Raw genomic sequence first — 12,260 nt, forward strand, 5'->3', positions numbered from 1 at the left:
GGACACTCTGAGGAGATAGGGACCTCTAGATGGAGCATTTCTTCCCAACCTTGATAACCAAGGGCGGAGAGCCTCTCTTGCAGGCCAGAGAGATTCATCATCATCCTGACGGGAACCATGTAGGCGAACCTTCTGTAAAAGAAAGGGGACATAAGTCTGGATGTTCCTTGAACTTTGGTTAGTGATCCTATTCACAGGCTGGGATCAACTGTACAACTCATAAAAATCATTTTTAAAGAAAAATCATTTAATGTACTATCTTTTGGGGTATAGTTCGACACTTGTATTCATGAAATGTGACACTGTTGGCGCATCCGCCACAGGTTGGCCACCCCTGACTCAGACGTTCAGAACCGGGTCTAACATTATTTACTGGCTATTAGTATTCTATTGATTCATCTGTTCACTGACCAGAGTTTCAAGGAACAGTAGATAGCCTCTCATGGCATGGTTAGTCTCGACCCGGCCCTTCATTAGAAGGGGCCAACGTTTGGTTCCCAGTACTGAGTGGAAACTTATTTCTATTTGAACACTATGTTGTATGGATATTTATTCATATTTAGGCATAGTTAGAATTGAATATGTATAAATATAGGCATAATCAATTTATTTCTATTTGAACACGATGTTGTATGAATATTTATTCATATTTAGGTATAGTTAGAATTGAATATGCACAAATATAGGTACAATCAATTTATTTCTATTTGAACACTATGTTGTATGGATATTTATTCATATTTAGGCATAGTTAGAATTGAAAATGCATAAATATAGGCATAATCAATTTATTTCTATTTGAACACGATGTTGTATGGATATTTATCCATATTTATACATAGTTAGAATTAAATATATGCATAAATATAGGCATAGTTATGTTCATATATTTTTATTTGGACTTTCAAGAATAACCAATGAATATTACCAACGCAAATTCAAAGTGTCATTAAAGTAAGTACAGTTTACTTTGTATTCATGTTAAATCCTTTCCTTTACAGCAAAACAAGAGATTGGCCACCCGTGGTCTGAGTGAGCTCTGTCTGTAACGGAGCTCCGGTAACAATCCCCGGTACAAAGGTCCGTCATAGTGACAACGTGAACACCAGAGGAAAACTAATATTAACCTCAATGCTGATCGCCTGTACAATATCCGGTTAAGCCGGAGATTCGATGAAAAGGAACGTAATAACGATATTGTGATTATTTATGAAAAAGGGGTTCATACCCTGATTCTGATCGTCTGATTGATCTCTGTTTGTAACGGAGAACTAGTGACAAAGGTCCGTCATCGTGAAAACGTGATCCTTAGCGGTACGATAACATTCTCTAATACTGAATGTTTGTGTTATCTCCAGTGAAGCCGGAGATTCGATGAAAAAGGGACCGTAATAATGAAACTGTTTAGTCTTCATCGGTATCACATTGTTAACTCCGGTTCTGGCCGTCTGCTTGATCTCTGTTTGTACCGGAGATCCGGTAGCAAAGGCCCGTCACCGTGATATCGTGACCGTTCCCGGTACGATAACATTAACCTCAATGAATGATTGTGTTATCTCCCGTGAAGCCGGCCGTAACGGTGTAATTATGATCAAACATGACAAAGGTTCGTGTGTAAAAGGCTTCAGCCGGAGTCCGAGTGCCGGATTACACCGTTGCACTCCAAAATCTGCTCCTGAACGTTAACTAGTTCTCACCCAATGAGTATCCATATAGCGGAGCATAACTCAAGGCGGAGCTAAGCATAACTACGGAGCTAAGGGTGTCGGTATAAAACGACCCCAATTAATGACTCATACACTAACGTACCTATTAATATTGTTAGCTATATTAACAGTAACCACATCAATAAAAACGTTTATAATATTAAACGTACTATCATCAACTCTGATACTAAGAGGAGGCTTGAATAACTCGTGATCGTATAAAAACGGAGAACGGGAAATTCACCTCTCTTACTCGAGCTAACAAAGAAAACGAGAGAAGGAATAACTCATATCTGTAGAACAGGGAACGAGCAGTCTCTGTTTTCGCTCTCAAGGTTACATAATAAAAAACTAACATCACACAATAAAACAAGAACATTAATAAAATTGATTGCTTTTCTTAGTAATAACCAAGAACGAAGAATAACGTAACAAAAAAAACAAGGATATAGTCTAAATCGAAGCCTCTGAGGCGAGAACAAACTAACAGACTAAATCGCTAAACTTTAATTCGCTATTCTTTAAATCGCTATTCTTCGTAGGTCCAAATTGGACTTGCAAGCAAATAAATACCATAGTAAAAATTAATGATAACACTAAAAGGCCATAAAACGTAAGTGATATAACCAAGATGACAGAGTACCAGATGGGCAAAATTAACTAGAATATTTACCGAAGCGAACATAACCCAAAATGGCTGCCGATACCTCGGCAAGACAATCGCTTCCAAAACTAAAAACCACCATATTGGAAACAGAACAAATGCCCGGTACTGTCAAAAGCTGCCAAAACAAACTATGGTACTTAACATTGGTAAGGGTGAAGTATCAACGTCAGTCATGTTGAATTAACGACAATCACTTCGAAAAACACTGGGCAAAACACTTATCAACTTTGCTGGCTAGTCCAAAACAGAAGGATGACCTAGTGAGCGCGAGTGGTGGGTGTCGGTAGGGTAACCCAACTGTATTCTCTAGGGCCTGTCACGGCCCTCCCCCTTTGATGAAGGGATTATCTAAATGGAAGACAGCCTGTGAATAGTGTTTTACAAACGCCCTTGTTAGATATACGACACCAACAAGGTGCTCGCGCGAGGGTTGTAACCTCTGCATTCCATGCTTTTAATTTTCTCTGGTATATTTGGAAGATTTATATCAGAAAAAGTACAAAGAAGGACTTTTTCGCCGGCCGTCACAGGTTCGACCCAGAAATAATAATAATAATGATAATAATAATGATTATAATGATGGTGATGATGATGATAATGATGACTGAACTTATTTATTAGGGTAGGTCACCCAAAGCTTTTATCGGAAATGTGGTTCAATTTGAGTGACAGAACCTACTTTTAAAGTTGATAAATATCTAGTAGGTTTTATATTACCTTCGACTTTTAGGAATTTTCCAATTGGTTACATAACATCTTTAGAGACATTCCATATTTGAGGGGATCAAGTGTGTTTGATCAAAGGCTATGCTAAAATATGATACATAACGATATTAAGTTTAGATAGGAAACAAGGAAGACGGATAACACTGACTTATTTTTACTCCTCTGACATCTAACGATCAATAAACCATGAAAAATAACTTGTACATAAGTCATTCATATTTCTCTTGATTGTTATCCTTCAAAGGAATAGACTACAATGTTCTCCCAGCCTAACTTAGCACTATTATTATGATGTCCCATTTTAGTTCCCCATAGTTTAGATACATGATTACTGCCCATCCCTGCATGGTCAAGTTTTAGGTTCAAAAGTGGTTGTTATCTTGATATCTAAAGATGATGTTGAATATACTGTACCAATTTTAATGGATAGTCCTGAAAAGTGACTTACGTCTCAAATTAATTATCAAGAGTCATGTTATGACTTGAAAGTGCAGAATGTTTGGAGTAAAGATATTTTTATTTTATTTCAGGATTGTTTAAATGATGAAGCCTGTACACAATACACTTTCTACTGGGTAACCCAAATTCCCTTAATAATATAGGAAGGAGTTGGAAGCTAAAGGAATGCTGATGACACAAGAGTAAATTATTCATATCTGAATTAAAAGCAGATGACAGGAATGGAGGCAGTTATATTTAGCTGACATCAGTTTAAAGATAAGTTAGAATTGTCATTATTTTATTTTTTTTTTCAAAAGTTTACAACTCAATTAGGTTACATTGTAGGCATCAAATATCTATGAAAGGTAGCTTATTATAGTGTACAATATAGTGATAGAGTATATGCTATCTGAAAATTCTATTAATTCAGAACTTTTCATGAAAGGAGAAGTGTTCTCAAATAATTACATATTTGGTGAAATAGATATAGATTTTGTCATCACTATACATTATTAGTTTTATGTCTTTATACTATTGGGTCGTTCTAGATATACAAATATTCCTCAAAAGGTTAATTCTCAAAAATTCTTATCAGTGATACAGTAGCTAATGTAAACTTCGATAGTATACTTTCATTGGTCATAGATTTTAAACGCTGCATTAGGGTCATATAATACTATATTTCTTAAACCTATAGTATGATATTTGTTTAATAAATAATAATTGTAATATTGCCTTGAAATTCATGAAAATTTAGCAAAAAAAAAAAATATTAATTATTTGTAAGTTTTCACTTCCTATACACCCAGAAATTATTCCTAAACTGATTTGACCTGGGACCCCTTGTTTGATGTCTGAGGTGAGTCCAGCTTTTTAATGACTTCAACAAGGTGTATTTGATTGATATTACAATTGTCCTTCCAGCACTGAAGTATAATTATTTCTGTCAATAGGCTTAGACATCCAGGTTTAATGGAAAATAGCGTTAGCCAATCAATTTACCAAAGTATTTTTAAGAGGCTTCTTACGTAAATGGTAGAATTTAATCCAACACCAAATGTTACCAAGTTGTAATATATATAACGGGTTTAAAGATAGATTATTTAGTTTCTAGTTAAGGTTTTAAATGTATGGATTTATTTGATCTTCAATTTATAAATTATTAGGGAAATTTACAGTGTTCCATGCCTCCGTCATACATGGATCTTATTTTTGCAGAAAGGAAATAATTTAAAAGTTCAGGATAGAATGGAGTTCTACTTCTTCTTGTATTCATGCAAGTGAATTTAATGAGGAGTGACATTGGAGGTATCATATAGTTGTAGGATAACTTTTAAATGACAAATTTACACCGCTTCTTTCTCTGAAAACAAGGTATAACTGATTCTCAGTCATTGCAAGATGTTCCTTTTAGCGAAGTCATTTTGTTACAGTCAGGTACAAAAAATTTTAATCTGGGGTCAGTCATCTTTAAACTTATGTATTGTCATAAAAGAAGAAGGAAATGTCAAATAAAAATGGTAATTGCTTTAGGTAACCACATTTTTCTAAAGAAGTTTCAGTGGCAGGTGTTTAAGAAAATTACTAAATAAGACTGGTCCCTATAGCTTATATTAAAGGGGAGACGTTTAGAATAAGTCTGATAACTAGAGATTTGTTACCTCTATCAACAAAGTTGGAGGAAGGTTATGTTTTACCCCTCTTTGTGTGTTTGTTTGTTGTGAACAGCTCTCTTATCACAATTTTAATTGTAGATTAATGAAACTTGCGGGGCTTAACTGTTATGTAAACAGTGGTAAATTATTAAATTTTGAAAGGTCAAGGTCACATTTAAGCAAAATGTCCAATTCACACAATCAGCCATAAGTTTGGACATCGTTGTCACAGAGATTTCAAACTTGGGTCATATTTGAGTGTATGAAAATCCACGCTAATTAACTGTCTAGGTCAAAGGTCAAGATCGAACAAAAGGTTGAGAAATAAGCTACCGCGGCAGAGGTCTGCGCTTTACTGAGTGCCCCTCTAATTATTACTGTATTTGGTCTGAGTAGGTAGTTGTAATATATAGCACTGTGTGTTACATGAAATTGTGTAAGGTAAGCATTGTAAATCACAGTAATATATGAATTTTACATGGGCTCACCCTGTTCAGTAACTTAATGAAATTAAATGTTTTTATATAAAAAGTAAATTATCATTCATAGGTTTGTCTACAAACAGTAATCATGGTACCGATTTGTAAGTATGATTTCTAGTTCAGTTTTATTGATAAGACCATACTAAGCTTGTAATTCCTAGGTAAGTTAATAAAAACATCCTTAAGGAATAGATTAAACATAAGGCATTTTTAGAATAGAATCATCCATAATGATAAAAATTCTACGTTTTCATTTTATCAGTCTTTTAAAGGTATATTTGCAGTTTCTTGAAAAGATTTGTTCATAAGCTTGACTATATCGCCTATGAAATTACCTGGTGATCTCTAAAAATATTTCATCGAGTGATAAATGGCAAACTATGTTTAAGAGTAGTGTAGTTGGAAATCAGTAATATTTGTCGGAAGAGGAATTTCTTTGAGGAACTAAGGAACACATTATTGTGTGTGATAATTGAAAAATTTCTTTTAAAGTTGTTATGATAAAGGTACAATATTTTAGGTTTCAGTAATTCCGCTATCTTTTATATATACGATGTAAGGCAAATAAGGGTTGTAGACGAGTTTCTCTTGAAATTTTGATAGTAAGTGAACAACCTTTAAATATAAGGCATATATTTATTCAAGGTTTCTTTTCTTATAATTTGAAGCGCATAAATGAGATCTACCTTGTAAAAAAATCTTGCAAGTAATTAGGAGTTTTGAAATTTAGAATATTTTATTATGTATATAGCAGTTATGTTAACAAATCAGTAAAATATTGAAATTTAACATTTGTATAACTTAGATCTTTTGTAAGTTGAACATTTTACTAATTCATATTAATTTAGTTTGAAAACAATATAATATAGTGAACTAATTGATGTTAACCCTTTTACCCCCAGGCTATTTGGAAATTTCCTACCCTTAACCCCCAGGGGGTTATTTTTTTTCCAGCACATTTTGCAGTACAGTGAACCCTCGCTACTTCGCGGTTCGACCATCGCGGATTCACCACTTCGCGGTTCGACCATCGCGGATTCACCACTTCGCGGATTTTTTCCATAACCCATATATATACAGTAATTATATATATATATATATATATATATATATATATATATATATATATATATATATATATATATATATATATATATATATATATATATATATATATATATATATATATATATGTATGCATGTATTTATGTATATATGTAGGTATGTATATGTGTATATATATAAAGATATATATATATATACACACACACATATATATATATATATATATATATATATATATATATATATATATATATATATATATATATATATATATATATATATATATATATATATATATATATATATATATATATATCTAAAGTAGGAAGATGTGATGTAGTTCTAAGGGAAAAGTATGGGAAATATGTCTGGGTAATAAGCAAAGCTCTACCTCCAGTTTGTTTCTTCACTATGATCAGAGATAAATGTAAACAAAACATTGGTTGCCATTTTTTATCGTGCTTTTTAGCGTGTTTAGGAAATGCATGATATAAAATCACCTTTAATATTTGTGCCTGTTTTAGTTTAGGGTACTGTAGTACATGCATTAAGTGTTCTGTACATTAAAGGGTAGTTTGTTAACAGAACTACGTACAAGGGAAGGTTTTAAAAGTCTGAATATACATGTTGAATAAATAGGTAAATATGGTGTCACTACTTCGCGGATTTTCACCTATCGCGGCCGTGACTGGAACCTATCTACCGCGATAAACGAGGGTTCACTGTATATATTTTTTTAAATTGCTCTAACAGCCTTAATTTTTGTCATAGAGAGGTCTGGTTGGTCTCATTTTCTTGGAAAATGCCTGAATTTTCTAAAAAAAAATTATCAAAAATATAAGAAAAAAATGTTTTTCAATATTAAACTTAGCCGGTGATTATATAAGCTGCAGCTCTGCTCCCCGACAGAAAAACTCTACGTTCAAAATACGCCAGCGATCGCTATGCAGGTAGGGGGTGTACATCAACAGCGCCATCTGTCGAGCAGGTACTCAGTACTCAATGTAAACACAGAACTCAATTTTCTCTCTGTCGTGCCACCGGCAAGACCTACTAATTTCGCTGTTGCATACTGGATTGGTTTTCACATATTTTGGTGAAGTACACATTTCTAGTTATTAGCTTTCGCTTTGCAGACGTTATCTTCAATACATCCTTGCATTCTTTTATTGATTTTGGATTATTTGTTGACGACTTTGGATAGAATTTGAATTCCCCTTTGACTAATTCAAGATGGCTGACCCTTCTCAAGTCCCTAAATTCAGGAAGTGTAATGCTAGGGACTGTTCAAGGCGTCTTCCGAAGGCCTCTATCGATCCTCACACCATTTGTTCCAATTGTCGGGATAAGACCTGTCAATTGGAAGATCGATGTGAGGAATGCGTTGGGCTTTCGGAATTCGATTTCATCGAATTCCAGAAATACACACGTAGGCTAGAGAGAGATAGAGTCAGGAGAAGTTCATCTCGCTCCGTTGATTTTTCCTCTCCTCATGCCCCACAACCTATTCCTTCCCCTGTAGTGGTTGCTCCTGATCCCCCTTCTAGCACTCAACAACCTTCGATGGCAGATATGATGCGTGCCATCCAGGCTCTGGGTGAGAGAGTCGAGTCATTGGCGAGTGACCGTAACCAACTCATGGCAGACGTCAAGGAGTTGAAGTGTAAGAGTGCAGTGGGTAGTGACAAAGTGAGTGGTAGTGTTGTGGATAGTGTTGTAGATAGTGTTGCACTTGAGGGTTCGTCTGTTCGTGCCTGTCGTCCTCCCAGTCCGGGACCTCTTGCAAGCTCCCAAGCCCAGGGGAGAAGCAATGTCGTACGACCAAAGGGTTCGAGAGGCTTTAATCAGCGAACAGACGTTCCCTCCGTGGTTTCGGACGTATCTAACCAAGATCGCCCCACCCACACGAAGACGAGAGAGCCCATTTATTCCTCATCTGCGGAAGATGTTTCTAGAAAGAAACCATGGCCCAAGGTCTCACGGCCTCTTAAACGCAAGTCGGTCCCTTCCGCGCAAGTCCAACGGCCCAGTTGTAGCCACTGGGTCAGTTCGGACTCGCTGCAGTCTTCCGATGACTGCACACCTCCTAAGAGAGGCAAAGCGGTACCGCATCAGGCAGTAACACCGTCTGTTGCCGCACCTGCTACTGTAGACCCTAAGTGGTCTTTGCTGCAGACCATGCAGACACAGTTAACGTCTTTAATGCAGGACTTTCGTGCGGAGAAGGTTGACGCTGCACCAACCACTAGCCTACAACCACCCACGGTTGTGCGTCCAGTGGACGCTGAGGCTACCTTCTCCCGCACTCCAGCTGTGAGAGTCCCGCCACCCATGCGTTCCAGTGTACCCTGCCAGCCGCATGTTGACGTTCAGCGACGCACGGAACCTTCCGTTGACGTTCGCGAGTTACAACAACAACCTAAGTTGTTTTGTTTTGACGCGGTGCGTCAACCTCCGCAACCCAGTGTGGTTACCACTACTCGCCCACAGCAGACTAGACAGTCTGGAGTAGACGCTTTGCGCCCCCGCGCTGCTATGGTTGTTGCCAGCTCACAGACTGGGCAACAGTTCCATGACGTTGCGTCCGGTTCAGTCACGCATGCACCCGTGCTGCCGGACTCAGCTGACCAGCCAATTCCTACTCCTTTGCCGCTTCCTCCTCAGTATTCAGATGATGGACTCTCTGATGATGACGACGCTGCACACATTGACGACCCGCATACGGACATCGACGAACCCAAGACCACGCAACCCTCCTTGGACTTTAGGAAAGTTCTTGCACTGTTCAGGGAGATGTATCCTGATCAGTTTGTTTCTGCGGCCCCACGCTCTCCTCCATCTGAGTTCGCTTTAGGCACGCAGTCATCCGCACCTGCCTTTACGAAGCTCGTCCTCGCCCGCTCGTCTAAGAGAGCTTTACGAGTGTTGGGAGAATGGATGCAGTCCAAAAAGCACCTTGGGAAGACAGCATTCACGTTTCCCCCTGCGAAACTCTCTTCCAGATCGAGCGTCTGGTATGCCACGGGAGACGTTCTCGGCTTGGGAGTTCCTGCCTCTGCCCAGGGCGACTTCTCAAGTCTAGTAGACTCTCCCCGCAGGCTAGCCATGAGACGCTCCAAGATTTGTTGGACTCCTTCAGACTTAGACCATCTGATGAAAGGAGTGTTCAGAGCCTTCGAGGTTTTTAACTTTTTGGATTGGTGTTTGGGAGCGTTGAGCAGGAAGATCTCCCCTTCTGACAAGGAAACTTCCATGCTCATTATGTCCTGCATGGACAAGGCCATACGGGACGGTTCCAGTGAGCTTGCGGCTTCGTTCGTTTCCGGGGTCCTCAAGAAACGGGAAAACCTTTGCTCCTTCTTGTCAGCTGGAGTAACACAGTGTCAGAGATCGGAACTTATGTTTGCTCCTCTCTCAAAGTGCCTTTTCCCAGAGGAGTTGATAAAGGAGATTGCTGCCTCCTTGATTCAAAAGGACACGCATGACCTGGTTGCGTCCTCTGCCCGCAAAGCCACCCCTTTGCCTACCTTGTCTAGACCCAGGATGGACACTCCAGCGTCCAGATTCATTCCGCCCTTTCGTGGCAGAGCCTCCAGCAGAGGAGGTGCTCGTGCCAAAGGGAGACGTGGGAATAAGAAGAAAGGTACCAAGTCCTTTAAGGGCAGAGTCTGACTGCCACCTTCTTCAGACAGCAGTGGGAGCCAGACTCAAGAACTTCTGGCAGACCTGGGAGAAAAGGGGCGCAGATGCACAATCTGTGAAGTTGTTCAGAGAAGGGTACAAGATCCCGTTTGTACGCAAACCCCCTCTAGCAACGTCTCCCATCGATCTCTCTCCCAGGTACAGAGAGGAGGACAAGAGACTAGCTTTGAAGCAAGAGGTGTCTCTCTTACTAGAAAAGGGAGCGGTAGTCAAAGTCCGGGACCATCAATCCCCGGGCTTCTACAACCGTCTCTTCTTAGTGGTAAAGAAGACAGGAGGGTGGAGGCCGGTGCTAGACGTCAGTGCGCTGAATGTCTTTGTCACAAAGCAGACGTTCGCCATGGAGACCACAAAGTCTGTTCTAGCAGCGGTCAGGAAGGAAGACTGGATGGTCTCTTTAGACCTAAGGGACGCTTTCTTTCACGTCCCCATCCACCCAGATTCCCAACCTTTTCTGAGGTTCGTTTACGAAAAGGTTGTCTACCAATTTCAAGCCCTGTGCTTTGGCCTAAGCACGGCTCCTCTTGTCTTTACGAAACTGATGAGGAATATTGCCAAATTCCTGCATTTAGCGGACATCAGAGCCTCCCTCTATTTGGACGACTGGCTTCTAAGAGCTTCTTCCAGTCGTCGCTGTCTGGAGAATCTAAAGTGGACTCTAGATCTGACCAAGGAATTGGGTCTCCTGGTCAATATGGAAAAGTCCCAACTGGTCCCATCCCAAACTATAGTGTACTTAGGGATGGAGATTCACAGTCAAGCTTTTCGGGCTTTTCCGTCGGCCCCCAGAATAAGTCAAGCCCAAGGATGCATCCAGAACATGCTAAAGAAGGACCGATGTTCAGTCAGACAGTGGATGAGTCTGATAGGGACGCTTTCATCCCTGGAACAGTTCATTGCGTTAGGGAGACTGCACCTCCGTCCCCTTCAATTTCACCTAGCTGTTCACTGGAAAAAGGACAAGACGCTAGAAGCGGTCTCGATCCCCATTTCCCAGAAGATGAAGTCATCACTGACTTGGTGGAAGGACAACATCAACCTCAGAGAGGGTCTGCCCCTGGCTGTTCAGACCCCCAACCACGTTCTCTTCTCGGACGCATCGGACACGGGCTGGGGTGCGACATTAGACGGTCGGGAATGCTCGGGAACTTGGAACTCGAATCAAAGAACGTTACATATCAACTGCAAGGAGCTACTGGCAGTTCATCTGGCCTTGAAAAGCTTCAAGTCCCTCCTTCTAGGCAAGGTGGTGGAGGTGAACTCAGACAACACCACGGCCTTGGCGTACATCTCCAAGCAAGGAGGGACCCATTCTATGACGTTGTACGAGATCGCAAGGGACCTCCTCACCTGGTCAAGAGATCTAAACCTTTCTCTAGTAACGAGGTTCATTCAAGGCAGCATGAATGTCATGGTGGACTGCCTCAGTCGGAAGGGTCAAATCATCCCAACAGAATGGACCCTACACAAGGATGTGTGCAAGAGACTATGGGCCACATGGGGCCAACCTACCATAGATCTCTTTGCAACCTCGATGACCAAGAGGCTCCCAATTTATTGCTCGCCAATCCCGGACCCAGCAGCAGTTCATATAGATGCCTTTCTACTGGATTGGTCCCATCTAGACCTTTATGCATTCCCCCCGTTCAAGATTGTCAACAAGGTACTGCAGAAGTTCGCCTCTCACGAAGGGACAAGGTTGACGTTAGTTGCTCCCCTCTGGCCCGCGAGAGAATGGTTCACCGAGGTACTTCAATGGCTGGTGGACGTTCCCAGAACTCTTCCTCTAAGAGTGGACCTTCTATGTCAGCCACAC

The 12,260-nt window shown here is 40.0% G+C and overlaps 1 long non-coding RNA gene across 2 annotated transcripts in view; it reads left to right on the plus strand.

Moving 5' to 3' along the window:
• Nucleotides 1-4,225, plus strand: part of LOC137625691 (uncharacterized) — a 65,103-nt gene extending 60,878 nt beyond the window's left edge. For both annotated transcript variants that reach the window (XR_011040866.1, XR_011040867.1), the window contains exon 4: nucleotides 3,630-4,225. This is a non-coding gene — a long non-coding RNA (uncharacterized lncRNA). The remainder of the gene's footprint in view (nucleotides 1-3,629) is intronic.
• The last annotated feature ends 8,035 nt before the right edge of the window (nucleotides 4,226-12,260 follow it).

Source organism: Palaemon carinicauda, chromosome 32 (genome assembly GCF_036898095.1).
Source record: "Palaemon carinicauda isolate YSFRI2023 chromosome 32, ASM3689809v2, whole genome shotgun sequence".
Taxonomy (NCBI): domain Eukaryota; kingdom Metazoa; phylum Arthropoda; class Malacostraca; order Decapoda; family Palaemonidae; genus Palaemon; species Palaemon carinicauda.